Here is a 16,959-nt window from a genome sequence, read left to right as displayed (position 1 = left end):
CTGAAATACTAGCAAAATAAGATTCATCCATATGTGAAACTCATGAATCAACATCTTTTTTTTTCAAGACTCAGACACCGAAAGGCATCAATGTGACTATCTCACGATTGCCTTGAACAGTAGTTATGGATCTGACTGAGCTGCTCTCTCAAGCTTTTCATCTATATAGTGTGGTGTTCTGTATTTTTTAAAGTAAAAATGTGTCAGATTTCAGAATGTGCTTGCATGTTTCAAACAGAAGTATGAATCGAAGTTTACTGTTCTTTGGGTGGGTTCAGCTTTCTTTGGGTGGATTCAGCTTGTGCTGAACTATTTCTACTCTGAAACATCTGTATCAGATAGCATTTAGTGATTGCCATATGTACAATGTTGAGATAACTTTAAATATCTGCAGTGCTTGAGTGTTTACAAATAGAGGGGTTTTTATAACTTTAATTCATTCCTCTTGCCAGGCCTATTTCCTTAATTTTTAGGTTTCTATACTTCTCTCAGTTTGAAAAGCTCTGTGGAAAAACATTTCAAGGGAAAGAATGTATATTGAAATTGTTATAAACTAAGCAACTTTTATTAAGAGCGTATATTTGTATCAGTCACAATTAAAAGCAATGATAGTCATAAATGGCATGGAAGTGTTTTTTTATGAACTCAGTGAAGAAAATCCCTGTTTATTTATTGATACATAGTCTTTAAAGGGGGTATATTTGCACATGTATTGTTATAAAGAAGTTGTATTGTTTGCTCTTCAGAATGTGAAAATGTAAAGCATCATTTTTATTATAATTTTACTAAAAAAAAGGATTGAGTTAACTTGATCCACTCAGTGAATGAGTTTTAGATTATTGTAGAGCTTTGCCCTAGGCATTTGATACTCCAAGCTCAATTTCAGATTTTTAAATAATTTTATTTTTTTGACATGAATAGAAAGTGGTTGCTGATTTCTACTTTCCTTTTTTTTTTTTTTTTTTTTTTTAATAATGGAGCAGTGAAAGAATTCCAAAGGTGTTGGTCAGGAAATATCTATTGGCACATACAGTATATAAATGAATTAAAATAAAACCTGCATTAGCATTCTGACTAAAAATTGTAGCAAGTACTTTTATTTATTGTGATTTAACATTTCATTGACAGGCACCTTTGCCCTGCAAGAATAACAGTTCAAACAGCTCAAATGACTGTAGGTTGCCACTTTTAATGTTTTACAGTAATTTGCAGTTTCATAAGCCATCTTAAGGGAAAAAATCCTTTCGATTCTCGAAGTTCATTTATTATAGTAAGTCACAGCATGAAAGCAACAATACAGACGTAATCCTCGCATGTGTAGAAAGGGCTAACTGGGTTGTGAATGTGGTCAAGATAGGTTTTCCAAGGTCCTGGTCATGCAGTGTCATCAGTATTTCTTACTGCACTGTTCTCCTGAGAGGCAGCTGCAGCGTGCTAGTACAGCTCTCATCCATGCAGGTTATGAGGAGAGAGATGGATTATTTTTTTTCTTTTCCAAAACAAAGATACTTGGCATGCTATTTTCTACTTAATGGGCCTTGGTAAAGTTAATCAATGGACTGCAGTAACTGTAAGGAATGAAAATCTATTAGAAATTATTTTGTTAGTGTACAGTTAGCCTGCTAGAACCAGTGACGAGGTTCCTGCCTTGCTGAGGAATTCTGTGCAACAATAATGAACTTTCAGATTATTTAACTTTTTCCTTTTAATATAATAATTTATTCAGGGAAAGGGCTGTATTGCAGCAGGAGGAGTGCAGGGCAGAAAGGTGGGGGTTTCAATAGGCTTCTTTTAAGTTCCTTCTGGTGTAAATAAGACCTTCAAAATTGCTGGTAAGGGGAGAACTACTATTATTTTACTTACTATTTTAGAAGTGAGTCATGTTAAAATAAAGTATTTACCTCACATTTACCCAATTTTGTAACTTCCACTCATCAGCTGTTGAGATGCTGGAGCTTGTAATTAATGCAGACTGCTGTGGAAGTTGGTCTCCCCAGGATGAGTCATGATCATCCTGAGAAGCCAGCAAGACTGAAAGCCCGAAGCCACTAGCCCTTGGAGGGGCTGCATGTCACTGGTTTGGGGTGATGGACACTGACGGCTTCCAAAGAGCTCCGTACCGGGAGATAGCTGGGTCTAGGAAAAGATCGCTTAGAGAAGTCGTCAAAACTGACACATTAGGGAACTGATTTTTTGATGAGAATGTGTCTGCTAGAAAACTTCTGCCCATCTATATCCTGTTGTGTGATGCAGTTGATGTTAAGGATCGAACAATGCTTCGGTATCCCTTCTCACCCCATCCCCTTTAGCTCCTGAATGCTCGGGCTTACCTCTCGCAGCATCAACATCCTGCGAAGGTTTCAGCTGTGCAGCCAAAATCACGCTGGGCTGGGCTGTTCTTTCTGAAGAGGGAGAAGTTTCTTGGCAGCTGCACCTGACAAGCGCCGGTGTCCGGCTCTGTGTGCCAAGCAGGGGACGCCAGCCTTGCTGCTGCTTCAAAGCGTTGGCAGTCCTCAGCTGGCCGACAGCCCCGTGCTCTGCCAACTGCACACTCGCCAGCATGCTCTGCCATGGGGGCTGAATGTGAACCTCCAGGTATTGATGTAAAGGTAATTTGGGTACGTTTTTTTTTTTTGAGTGGGTTGTGTTCAGAAGTGTGTGTATGTGTGTGTGTGGGGGGGGGGGGGTTCCCTCCCTCACCCCCTCCCTCACCCCCTCCCTCACCCCCTCCCTCACCCCCTCTATTTTTTGATTTGTTTTTGCTGTAGCAAAAAGATTTGCCTGGGGGTCAATATCTTCCTGTTGAACTTTACAGAAAGCAGCTTTTGTTTCCCAGCTCTTGAGCTGGTAAGCCTTAACCAGTTGGGGCACAGTTGTCTGATCTGGTCTTTCAACTTTGAAGACAGAAGTTGCACAAGTAAGAACAGGGAAAACCTTTTTATGTAAATCTTTTGCTGAAATTTAAGTCCATTTTGGGTTGTAGAATATGACTTTCAAATTCCTCTGTTACGCGTAGCTAAACTTCATCTCTGGTTTTGTTACTTCAGAATATGTGGTTTATAGTAGATGGCCTTTTTCTCACAGGTGGCTCTTTGCTCACGAAGGTCCTTAAGTGTGAAGGTGCTTGTGGTGCCAACTTGTTTCACAGAGGTGGGTATACTTTGAGTGCATTGTTCTTTTGGTTATGAAAGGAGAACAAGAATGGTGACAATAAGCACATCTGCATTTCTCTACGTAGCTTTTTTCCTCCAGGTTTTGGTCCAGGAAGGGATGTGTTCTTAGCTGTTGCAGTAGAATTACCAAATGACCACCCGTTAGCACTAGCAAGTGCCTGGCTAAGTAAAACTGAAGTTTGTAGCGTATCAACACTGACAAGGCCAATGCTGACGCTTATTTGTCGTTTCCTTATGGGTGCCTGAAAATGGTTAAAGTAGTTCAATTTTCAAAACAAACAGTAAAGTCAAGGAATTGTTTTCACAGAAGCGTAGACTTCGTTTGTACAGGCTATCTATAAGCTTTATGCAGGCTTTCTGAATAGGTTCCTCTAAATAAAGCAATTCCGCATTTCATTTCTGATTCCAGCTCATGCAAGTTTTGATCCAGCTGAGAACTTGCATTTTGACTGATCTGAAAGAATATACCCCTGAACACCCTTCAGTTTTAAGGCCACTGCAGCTTCCTTGCTTTCTGTAGAAGGGGAATCTGAAAATCAGGGCATTTTCAAAGCCTTGATTGGAGACAATGTAAGCAACGTATTCCTCCGTAGCTAAGGAAACTTTGTAGAGATTTTATTCCTAATTTGGAGAAGGCATTCAGCTGTCCTATGTACCTATAATTGCTTGGTAAGCTTCCAGACAGGTTTACTGCGAAGTAAATGCATTGTACTTGGTGTACTTGCACAGTATGGTAACATTGAACTTTTCTCATGGAGACATCACGCTCAAAGAGAACCTGGCTGTCTAGTGCAGCTAGTAGATTTCTAGGCATCTGTGACTTGTAGATTCAGTGGCATTTGAGTTTGCAACAAAGGGAATTAATTTTCTGTGCTGGAGTGTAGACTTCCTGAGTGTAGACTTCTGCCGTCTAGGAAATTGTATCCAGGCAACTGCTACTGAATGGCGAGATGTTCTCTTCGCAGGTATCTGCTCTGCCCAGCCAAAACTATTTCTAGGTAGAAAAACAAGTCCATCCATACAGATGTAGTGGCCAAGTATGCAAGGGAAAGGAGAGATGGAAAGAGAAGTATGGTAATACTGAGTTGCTGTGCAAGAACTTCAGCTCCCCAGAGATGAAACAGTAGCAGAGACTTTCCTCTGTGAAAGATGGCAGTACCTGTGGGGCAAGGGCTGTGTCTCCGAGCAGTGTGGTTTCTCAGCCACTGTCTGCCTATGTCTCCCTGCATCTCTTTTTATTTTATTTTATTTTATTTTATTTTATTTTATTTTATTTTATTTTATTTTATTTTATTTTATTTTATTTTATTTTATTTTATTTTATTTTATTTTATTTTATTTTATTTTATTTTATTTTATTTTATTTTATTTTATTTTATTTTATTTTAATATATTTTTTAATACAAATTTTAAACGTGAATTTACAATTTCTTTGCAAAGTTGATGTAGGTTATCAGTAACTAACGTTTCAGGCCCCTCCTGTAAAAGCAGTGTGATGCACCTCATCTTTAGGAATACTAACATGGTGAGGTAGTACTTGCCTTCTCAATTACTTCACCATATGAAGATGACAGATTACTATCACCTGGAACTTTTAAACATTATTTCATAAATGCTGATTCAGTCATTCTGCAAAATGTCCGATTTGTGCATTTTGAACTAGTGAAACTGAAAGGATTGTAGGAACTGGTAAGTGGAAGGCAGAAGAAATATACTTGATGCTTGTAAATTTATAGTTGGATTTTTGAAGTCTCCAGTATATACAGCTACTAGAAAATCACTTGAAATGTGATCCTTCAATAAGCAAAATGCAAGGAGTTATTTTTCAATAAATCAAAAAATGAATGAACTATATGCTTACATCCTTTTTCTTAATACTGTTATATGAAATGTTTATACTACACAATAGGCATTTCACTTGAAATATATAGACACTAACGACATAACCCATTTTTCCTCTGTCCTCTTGTTAATGTGGCTACCAAGGGTAGGAAGGTGTTCCAAACACACCATTTGCATTGCAAGAGGCAGCTGTGAGTTATTAGTATTTTCTTCATCCTAAATCCAAAGCATAGCACCATACCAGCTAGTAGGAAGAAAATTAACACTATCTCAGCCAAAACCAGGGCAAATGTCAATTTTAAAACACTTCATGATGATATAATTTACCAGTCCTAAAAGCAGAACTGGTGCGAATTTTAGGTATAGGTAGAAATACTGAGTAGCTCTAGGACTAAATTAATACACACTGGGATGTTCATGGACCTAAATGCCCGTAAGAAGCTGTTAAGCTCCCAGACACTAATAATTTCTAAAAATACTGTATATTATACAGAGATATAATGTAACATAGATTAACATAATAAACACATCACTGCAGCAGCAGCGTCTTACGAAATGGTTTGCCACATGCTGCCAAATGCTGAATTATATCAGCTTTATGGGCTATGCTGAATGTTTTCCTTAAGTAAAGTTATTTAAATTCTGAATGCCTCTTTTTCCCCTCAATGAGGTGGAAAAAATATTTTTTAATGGTGGACTAATGATGATGGTCTCAGGGGTGTTGATTATTCTGTGTGATGGGGTTTTTTAACCTACCTTCAGTAGGTATCTTGCCACTTTTGTTGTATATCTGCCATTGCCACTCTAGGTCCAAGCAGGATTTTCCAGACACAACTATTCTGAAGTCTCTAGTCATTGTCTCAGTGAGAGTTTCTTTCCGTTCTTCTACTTCAAGGGATGCTTTTTTGAAACAGTGTGTTAGTTTCTTGTTAACTGTGGCGAGAATACATGTATTTGCTTTCACCACATTGAGTTTGGCTGATGTATATATCTTAAGTTTCCTAAGGCAAAGGCTCATTTTGTTGGTCATGTTGTAAAGACTGTAAAAATACTCATACTTTTCAGGTTTTTGCCCCTCACTGTAGTATAAAGGGAGAAAGGCAAGAGATTAGTGCTTTGTGAGCCAGGCTTTTACTGTTTTATCATGACAGATAATGGCAATATTTACTACTTATGAGCCATGCACATAAATTTACAGGCATAGTAATGAATAAAGAAAAATACTGTAGCATTTGTAGTTAGAATATAATTGCCATGTATATTAACACACTGTGATCTGGGATGTCAAAACAAGTGAGCCAAAAATAAAGCTGTTTCACCAAATTGATTCGGTACTATAAGAGTATTGTAAAAGGCTATAATAGTGGAGGAACAGATTAAAATATTTCTGCATATAGCTAAAAGGTGAAGTAAGGGGGATAAGCATTGTCATACTTAATTTTGCAGCATGCAATCAGCTCTTAAGTATAGGAGTCCCTGTACTAAATTTCTAAAGTGTATCAATAGCTCTGTCCTTTAGAGTTCAAATCTTAATTGGACTGAACAGTAAAAGTTCTGCTAGACTGAGTTTGTCTTGTCTGAAATCCTGCATCTCCTCTTCCCTTTCTCATGTCTTTTCTCACTCTTTCTCATGTTCTTTCCCACTTTCCTATGTAGCTCGGGCTAGATATACAAGACCAAACCTTAAGTAAAATGAGTGTTTCCTTTCTCTGCCATTAATAACTTCTCCCCCTGTCCTCCCTTGCCTCCCCCCCCCCCCCCCCCCCAAAAAAAAAAAAAAAACAACACCCCACTTTAGAGCATTTTATACTGCTGATACTCCATTCCTGTTTCATTCACAGTGCATTTTGCTGTTTCTGCTGCCTCCTTGGCCCTTGAGCACTACTTTTCATCTGTAAATGATCCCTAGACATTTGGTGTGTGTTCCCTGTGATGGTTGGTGAAAGTGTAATGGTACTGTGCAACTCGGCCTTTGAAATTCTGTTGTTAGCCATTTGCAGGGGGAAGAACACTAGGAGCTATTGGGTAAAGGTTCAGAAAATGCTTTGTCTTCCCCAGCTGGAGTAACGCACTGCTGGGGAGGGCTGAGCTGAGAGAGCACTACCTGCTGGTGTGTCATCTTCATCATTCACATCCCGTGTGCAGAGTGCCGGCTCTGGGAGAACCCTACCTGCAGATCTACCAAAAACTGTGTGATGGGAGACCCAAGTAAGTCCAATAGTGTATGTTGAACACCACCAGATTCAGCAGGGAGGTGCCCAGGTAACAGGGATGGTCTTAGTGATAAAATGGGAAGGGTTATGCTTTATATGGATGCATATACAGGGTGAAGAGACCTTAAATGTTGTTTGATAATGTTGCAGTGGTGGTAGCAACACTTCAAAAATGCACTCTTTATTGTTCCAATACATTGACGTGGAAAATATAAGTGAGGTTTCTTGGCATTCTGCCACCTGACTAGCCCCCTCTGTCCAGGCCTGTTTCTCAGGCTGGGTACCAATTGAATATTGAAGAATTGGCAGGATAGATAAATAATATATCCTGCCTATATTATATATATATATATATATATATATATATATATATATATATATATATATATATATATATATATATATATGTCTCACAGACATTATATATATATATATATATATATATGCCTCACAGAAATTGTATTGAAATACTAAAGGAAGGGCTACCAGAGAAAGGATTGATTGACAGAAGAGAAGATGATTGCCAGTGTCAAACAGGGAGAATACATGTGCTATTCCCAGGGTTTTCTGAAAACAATTTCAGTGTGCTCACTAATGACTTTGAAGGTAAGGTTAATTTGATATTGATCAGATTAAGAAATGTAAAATCTAGTAAATAAAAGCAATTAATTACAAATATTGAGGAGGACAGTAGCTTGTTGTTGAATGCAAGTGAGGGGAGTTTTAACATAAGTAAGAGCGAGATGCTACAGAGCTGCTAATGCTCCTGATGTCATGAGCTTCCTTACGACTAATTTTTCGTTGTTGGAGAGAACTTTAATTCCTCCTGGAATTCCTCGTCTTTGTGCTTCAGTATTTGATGTTGTTTGTCCTGAAGTAGCCACTGTAGCTGATCAGAAAATGCCCTTACCACCCAGGATTTCTCTGTTGGATTGCAGGTACCCAGGTATCTTTTCAGGCTTCTGTTTAATTGGGGAGAGGAGCTCTGGGGCAATCAAGTGCTTTGTGCTTGCCAGGCTCACTTGAGATTCCACCACCGATCAGAAAAGTAAAGAGAGAGAGTAGCAAAATGTGGATTTACATTTCTTGATGCCAAAGCTGGAAATGTCCTCCAGAGGACACCTTTACATGCAATGGACATTGAGGCATGCCTGCAATTTCTCTGAGGGACCCTGGAAGCCAGGGATACAACTGCATAGCAGTGCTTCTTGGGAGTGCCGTCTTCTAGTCTTTGAAAGTTCAAAACTTTATTTAGCAGTAGAAGCCAAAGGGTTACCTTACACCTACATTTTCAAAGCTGCTGTTCATAGCTTATCTGATCTGGGGAGAGCAGGTGTCCTTACTGCAGCTCTTTCAGCTCTTCCTTTCAGGAACACTCCTGAGGAGCAAGTTCCTGCTTGCAATGGTTCTAACATTGCATGGAGGCTTTAGGTGAATCCTTTCTCTTGCTGTTGCCACATCTTGTGGCCTTTATGTATGACTAATGACTAGGTAGAAGAGGTGAGAAAATCAGTGTAGTGGGTTTACATGGCAAGGTTTTGGTAGCGGGGGGCTACAGGGGTGGGTGGCTTCTGTGAGAAGGATCTAGAAGCTGCCCCATGTTTGGTAAGGGCCCCACTGTTGACCAGAGCTGAGCCAATAAGTGATGTTGTTCCTCTGTGAGAGCATATTTAAGACAGGAAAAAAAATTGCTGCGCCACACAGCAGCTGGGAGAGTGAGAGGAGTGAGGAACAGCCTTGCAGGTGACAAGATCAGTGCAGAAGGAGGGGGAGAGGTGCTCCAGGCGCCGGAGCAGAAGTCCCCTGCGGCCTGTGGTGAGGCCCATGGTGAAGCAGGATGTCCCCCTGCAGCCCATGGAGTACCACGGTGGAGCAGGGTTCCACGCTGCAGCCCGTGGAGGAGACCACGGTGGAGCAGGTGGCCCTGCACCGACGGAGGCTGCGGCCTGTGGAAGGCCCCTGCCGGAGCAGAGGACTGCATCCCATGGGAGGGACCCCACAGCACAGGCAACAAGAGTGACTGAGAAGGAGTGGTGGAGAGAGAAGAAGCGTTATAGACTGACCATAACCCTGTTCCCCTGCGCTGCTTGGGGGAAGGAGGTGGAAGAGGGTGGATGGGGGGGGGGGGGGGGGGGTGCTTTTGTTTTCTTTCCTTTGTTTCTCATTTCTCTAGCTTGTTAGTAATTAGCAATAAATCTTACTATCTCCCTATGCTGAGTCTGTTTTGCCTGTCATGATAATTACTGTGCAATCTCCTTGTCTTTATCTCAACCTTTGAGCCCTTTTCATCGTATTTTCTCTCCGTTCCTCTCTGAGGAGGGGGAGTGAGAGTGTGGTTGTGGTGGAGCTTGGCTGCCCACCCGAGTAAGACCACCACAATCAGTCAGTGAACCCAAGCCATTGGGTTCATGCAGAGGGGGAGACGACTAAGTACAGTTTTGCCTGCCTCATGGTCTCCCCCACAGTCTATCCTTGTCCCATGACTCCACTAAAAGTTACTGAAGACTCCGCCTTCCGCATTTCCTTATCAAAAAGCAGGGGAAAAAAAGAGTTCCACTACATACATTGCAGTTGTATCATCCTTTCCCATGTGCCTGTTTTGTTTTTAAGAGAAATGATAATAGAAACACTAGTGGGGAAAGACAGAGCACAAGCAATTCCCACTCCTTCTTTTGAAGTGAACAGTTTAAAAATGGGCTTATTTGTTAGAATTCAGGGTAAGTGCTTTTCAATAGATGAACTATACATTTGCTGAGTTCCAATGGACTCCACCAAATCAACCTCCCACTCAATTCAATTAATTCCCTTCCCTCTGTGTATGAGGAGCAAAGTTTGGATATAAAAACACCAAATGTAAGATTAAAATGTCTACAAAGATGATCAGAAGGGAGTCTATTTTAATAACCCTCTCAGATTGCTGTGCATGAGATGTGGAAGTAGGAGGTTTAATCTCAGTGCAGTGCCTTTACAATTATAATCAGAATTGAGCAGAGTATTGGTCAATAGGAAATGTGCTCCTCAGGGTAGGGAGAGAACTGTAACAAGAATTAAGTCTCAGGATGTTAGGGAAGGAAACAGTCTGAAAAGAATAATCAGCTGCAGTACTATGGACCTCATGTTCACGGAAAGAATTGTTAAAAACAAAATAAAAATCTCTAGCAAGAACCAGTAGAAAATTCACAGAGACTGAGATCATGGTAGCGTGAGCAGGAAAGACGCTGTTTCCAAAATGCTTCCCTTTTGGTTATTTTTGACTTTGAGGTGTTTACAGCTGATGCCAAGGTAAAAGGAAGAAGCTATTCATTCTCTCTTTCTTTATGGCCAAGATTGGTTCCTATAAATCAGTGTAGGGTGAATAAAAATTGTCATTAAATTTTGGGAGGTCATGGGTCATGGAAACATAAAGGTGATAATTGAAAATATCATTCTGAAGACCTCTTTCCTCCTTAATCTCCTAGGCTAAAAGCTAGTCAAGTTTTTCCTTTTTTTTTTTTTTTTTTTTGTGTCACATAGTGTGTGTCTAGTGTCTTCTAAATTAACTTTGGGCTGCTGGGGGTTGAGGTATTACATAGAAACCAGGGTTAAGTCACATTATTAGACAGTTCTTGATTATTGTCCCTTTTGCTTTTATTCACCTCTATTATGTGTATTATTTGGAATGTGAGATTATATATGATTAACATGAGTTCACTGCTCCTACCTACCATAACTGTACTTTGCAATGAGAATCTTACAATATCTCTTAAGACTCTTAAAGATGACTGAGATAAGGTGTAACTTTATAAGGTGCTATAATTCTCTGCTCTACGGATACAACTAACTTAAGGCTTTCTTGCTAATTCAAACTGTATGATTTTAAGTAATCTGATAGAACTGGAAAATTCTACAGTGGAAGAGGACAATTTACAGTTTTGTCTCCTGATTTTAAATTTGTAAGATTAATAAAACACTGGCCGAGATTTGAAATAAGTGATATAACCTATATGCACTATTAACCTGGTAGTGGGGAGTGCAGGGGAATGCATAAGAGGACAGCATGAGACACCTTACCTTCTGTTCATTTGTCTGGGTGCAAGAGGATGTTTCTCTCAGAATAACCTCAATAATTACTTTTTTTTTTTTTTTTCTTCATCCATAGAAGCAGAGAACTATTGCATTCTTGCCTACCTGTAGTGGAGGATGATGGTTCCCCTGTTATATACATCCGTTAGGGCTGCAGGCAAATGACCAGGCCCTGTCCTGAGGCAATCTAACTGAAGATGTGAAAAACTGACTGGAACATGATTTGAGAAATTGCTCTGTGACAGATAATAGTGTAAGAAACTAACAGAAGTTGCAGATTTGCTGTAACTGTTAAGATTATTTGGATTAAGGTATAGTTGTGTGAGAAACAGCTGGATTTCAGAAATAATGGCAGGGTACTTTGAGGGGTGGGGTGAGTGCAGTCTTGCAAGGCAAACAGCAAATAGATAAACATGTCAGAAATGCCATGCAAAGCTGAGACTACCTGGTAACAATGTCAGACACACAACACTGGGGCACAGAGGCCAGCAATACTGTGACCACTGGGAGTGGTGGTGTGGTGTGACATTAGAGGCAGGTTGTTTATTTTGTAGATAAGTAGGACGGAGAAAAGGAGGTAAAAATAATGGGGGAAAAGGCTTTTTAAAATATATATTTGCTGTTTGGGAACCAAATTGTACTCTCTCCCTGAAGGAATTTTCCCTGTACCACCAAAGATCCCATGGTTTCCAGAACAGCTCTAGGTGCCTGTGAGGCTTTTCATGTGTTGTGTTTTTAGGACTGCCCTGGCATTATGGTGTGTAAGCCCCTGTGCAAGTGTGAAGCTGACAAGTAAGCCCTCCGTCTTATGGCAGGCTACAGGAGCCACCTCCAAACGCAAGAGCTGCAAGATGTGTCCAAAAGTGTGTGAAGCTGAACATAGTATGAATATTCCAGAGTGCAAGTCATCTTGTTATCAGAGAGTTCAGTTTTAGATTATATTATTTTTGTTTCAAAATAGCACTGATCTGGAATTCTTGAACAAGCTATTTAAAGTATTACCACAGATAGGGAGTTATTTTTTTAAAACTTGCTTTCAGTGCAAAGATGTGCACTGCCATTGTGTCTTGAATAAAGAGATGCCAGCAATATGGCCTGAGTCTAACCAGTGTTTCTTCAGCTGCCTCAGCTTCTCTAGAGCCTTGAAACTGCAGCAGGCCACAAGGTGCCTTCCAGTGTCAAAGCACCAGCTTGAAATACCAGCAAGAGACTGTGTAGAGTGGCAAGGGGAAGGATGTGCTGTAAGTCTTGCCCACTTGTCCACTAGCACTGATCTGTCCTGCTAGTGGTAAAAGTTTCTGTTCTGCAGAAAACAGAGCAGGCCTTGCCAGCACTTCTGAGAGAAAGGAAGGCCTGAGCTACACTTTCAGTCACTCTGACTATCCCTGGTGGGGATTATTTGGATGATTGCAGGATCATTTGGTGGCTCTCTCTCATAACGCACCTTTGAACTCAGACTGCCTTAATCTAGTCCTGAATAGAAGTTAATTTAGAGCTATTCAGAAGCTAATTTAGAGAGATTTACTGAGCTCTCTTCAAAGGAGCAGTCTTTTAGGATTCCATTTCTAAAACGTGATTTTTTTTTTTTCTTCTATGATTTCCAGGCTGTGTGTCAGGAAAAAAAGCCTTGGTTACTATCGTAACAGGTCAGATGGTGGTTACTTGGTATCTTTTTAGCAGTACTCAGGTCTTCTGGAAACACCAATACTTCCTTAGGGCAGTGCAGGGACAAGCTACGTGTGACACACCTGTGTGGCTTTGGCCCCACTGGTATAGGCAAAGATCCCTTCCTGGGACCACAGGGAATGCCCTAATACCAATGAGGCTGGATAACAATGAAGGCCTAATACCTTCCTTGGGCTTCAGGCTCTGCGCCATAGTGGTCTTCATAGCTCCTGAAGTGGTCTGGCCTTGCCACTAGAGCACACCACTCACTATGCTATGTCACTACTGTGACCACTGCACTCTTTCATTTATTAAGTTGTGAGTAACCAAGAAGTTTCTCCTTGTTGAAGCTTGGGTCAGTTGAGGAGATTCTACTAAAAATCCCTAGGCCATCTGGGACGAAAATCTTTTCCGGTGTCTGCCCACCGGATTCTGGCGGGACCAGAATCTGATGGGATATGGGGACTGCCATAGAGCTGGCCTTGACTGAATCCATACACACTTTATGACCAGCATCTGCTCTGCAAGAATGATGTCTTGGAATCATACTGGAGCTGAGGAATGGTGTGCTGCTGGCAGCATGGGACAGCCCTGGTGGGACACCAGGAGCAGCCAGTGGGGGAAACAAGAGCTCGGGTCCCTCAGCAGCACTGCGCTGAGCACAGCTCTGCGGGCACGGAAAGTCTGGAGCGGGCTGTACGGTCTTCCATAAGGCCATCTTGCTGAAAAATCCAAAACTCTTCTCTCCAAACAAACATAGCTTTGGAGATATGGCTACCACAAGTAGCAAGCAGAAACTAGAGAATGAGGATTCTCTAAATAGCAAAAACTCATAATCAGTGATCAATAATGGGCAAGATATCTGTACACAAAACTTATTCCTTTTCTGTTGTAAGCCAGGGCTTTTTGTCCTGGCTTCCCCAACAGCCACAACAGTTACCCGCCTACTTTTTTGCCTTGAATGGCTTGTGGTCTCCTGGATTGCAGCCCTAATCTTTTCGTTTACTATGTTATTTTATTTTCAGGAATCTCACACCTTGTTAGGCCCAAGTAACTCAGCCTGAGGGCTAACCCTAGCTGAACAGGGTGTTTGCTGACAAGGGCAGCAAAAAAGCAGTTGTGGACTTGGCTTGCCTCAGCCAAGGCCAAAGGAGAGGAGGTGGCAGCAAGGCATGGCCTACAGACGTGCCAGGCTGGCTGAGGGCAACGTGAGGCCTGTGGGGATGCCTGGGCCTGGGTAGAGGCTCAAGTGCTGATGTCCTGACTGAAAAAAGGATTTCTCTGCACTGGGAGAGGTGGACGTGCAGAAAGCTAGGCTTTAGGCCTAAAAGCTGGTTCTAACCTGTAGTGCAGGCAGGGGATATACATGGCTCTGGATTAGGAATGGCATTGGAAGGAAGAAAACTATATGACCAGTTCCCCCTGGCACTTCAAATCCTTCCTCACTTGCAGCAGTGTAAGCCTGGTGTCAAATTCCATGGAAGGGTCTGAATTTGTAGGCATTGTAGTGTGGCTATAAATGTTGCACTGAACAGGAGGCTGTGGCTGTCCTGACCCTGTGTGCTTGGGCATGCTTTCTTGCTTGCATTCGTCATTTCTCTGTGGTGCCAGGAGGGAGCTTCTGTATTTTTCTGAACAACTTCCTAACAGAAGGGATTGGTAAAGAAGTTAACTGGGGCTGAGTTACTTTTTTCTCTGTTACTCTTCCTAGTCAGATAACTAAACAGATTTTTTAAAATAAATAAATAAATGTTTCGAAAACACTGGATTACTCAGTCTTTTGTAGTTCCTTCTACAGGAGAACATACCAAATAAAAGGGAACCTAAGGATTCCAATAGGGAGATGGACACATCTTTGTGTCTATGTGTGGGAAGCGCTTGAAAATTGCCTCCTACGGGCAGATTAGTGACTTGTTAGGAGAAGGAAGCTTTTTTTTAAATATGCTTTGTATAAACTTTAAATTGCAGAAAGAATCTACTTCCCTGTAAAATTCATTATTCAGGTACTATCTGAAACAAATATCAGGCTGACACTTCACAAATTGTTTGCTACTGATTCTCCTATTATTTTACAGATGTTCTGAAAGTTTTCGCACCAGATTCTCTTGAAAATATGTAAAGCCGAGGGCGGGTTTCATTCTGTAGCATCGTTGTTTTGGCAGGTACACAGAAAGTTGAGTGGGCTGGTCACGTGCTTCCTATCTGTCAGCTCATCACTGTTAATAGGAGCTTGAAGGAAAATTGCCGTTATTTCACGCAGCACTGGATGTTGAAAGTTCATGTGTCAAGAAAAGGTGGACATGGAAAGAACTGAATGTTTCATAACAGTCTTTTTTTTTTTTTTTTTAATCTACAGAAGACATCCCTGTGCTAACCTGTTGGTGGCAGTTACCTTTTGTGTAGATGGGATCTTGGGTTAATTTGGACTTGCTGATGCTTTTTGAAAAGGATGTTGCACTCAGGCTGGAGTCTGCCTACCCTACAACATTGAGTGGGATTTTTTTCTGCATTGTTCAAGTTCATCTAAAGGCTGATAGAGTACTGCGGTGCACATTTTCCTGACTTCATGGAGGTATAGTTTATACTCGAGTGCCAGCTATTGATACCTCTCTTAACTGCTGTGTGTATTGATGTTTCTTAGCTGTAGAGTTGTGCTGCAAGTTCCAGCAGTTCTGTAGTAGCAGCTCCGTATATCCATCGTGGATATGGGTGCCCATGAATACAGGTTGAAGCTACAGCTCTATATCTTTAAAAATGAAACACAAACTTTCTTAGCTTTCCTTGTCCGAAAGCCATTCTAACAAGCCAAATTACCCACGTTCCTGGGCTGTAATTTGTCCCAGACGATAAATACAGAGTTGCGCTTAGGCTGGATTAGAGGCCTCCTGGAGTGTTTCAAACAGTTCGGTACTTAGAGGTTTTGGGATGGCATGTTACAGCATGACTGTAGTATGACTGATTTGCTAAAATGGCTGGTTTGCCATTCATAGTGCACCACTCAAATAGAACTTGTCTTCCTATTGATTGCAACAGCAGCTAGGTGAGATGAATCATACCAAAGAGCCATCTAAATTTAGCTGCCTGAATATTGGACACCTCATCTGAACTGGTCATCTAGATTAGTCTCAAAATTAGTCATCAGAGATAAGCAGCTCAACAGGTCAGTCTGACCTGCATTAAGGTAGGTTTCTAGCAGAGACTGGGGGATAAATCATCTCCGGAGATAGCTGTTTTTCTCTGATGATTCTCGCTTAATTTAGTGACTTTTGACGATAAGGTGAGAGAAGGTTCTATCCTTTGGTAAAGCATCTTTTAAACTTCAGTTATCAACATCCTTCCTTTTAATTGTGAAAAACTGTGTTTGTCTGAAGCATGAATCTGAGTTTGCCTCTTTTATTAATTCCTCTTTTTTCTTAATATTTTTATTTTGATTGTGAATTAGAATAATTTCTCCCCTGTTTCTCCTACCCTTGGAAATGTTCTATATTCTTTATTTAAACATATTTTTTTCCAGTGATCAATACTTGAGCTAAAGCTATGTGTTTCAGTGTTCTCTCCTTTACAGCATAGATCAAACAGTGTTGTGAACCCATACATCTTCCCTGTCAAACATTTAATTTATTGTGCTGTTCATTTATAGCTTGAGACTAGAGAACTATTGGTTGACAAAAGAGGATGGATGGCTTTTTTATTGAGTCCTTACATAGCTGGCAGAAGATAGCAAATGGGGGAAGGAAATGTGCAATACTCCTTTCCAAACTTCTAATAAATTGTGGGTGGATCACAAGGGGTTTATGCTAACTTAAATAACTGTTGCATTGCATTTTCAAAGGTTGGGGCGGGGGGGAGGGGGGGGGAAAGGGAGGTTGACTATCATTTGTGTGATTCACTGTGGTTAAACTGAGCATCAGAAAGCTTAAAAATGAACTTTCCTATAGTGATATGTGACAACTAATATTATGGGTACACAGCATGATCCATTTCTAATGCATTTTTGGTTGTTG

This window comes from Aythya fuligula, chromosome 8 (assembly GCF_009819795.1).
Source record: "Aythya fuligula isolate bAytFul2 chromosome 8, bAytFul2.pri, whole genome shotgun sequence".
Classification (NCBI taxonomy): Eukaryota; Metazoa; Chordata; class Aves; order Anseriformes; family Anatidae; genus Aythya; species Aythya fuligula.
Note: the sequence above shows the minus strand (reverse complement) of the source record.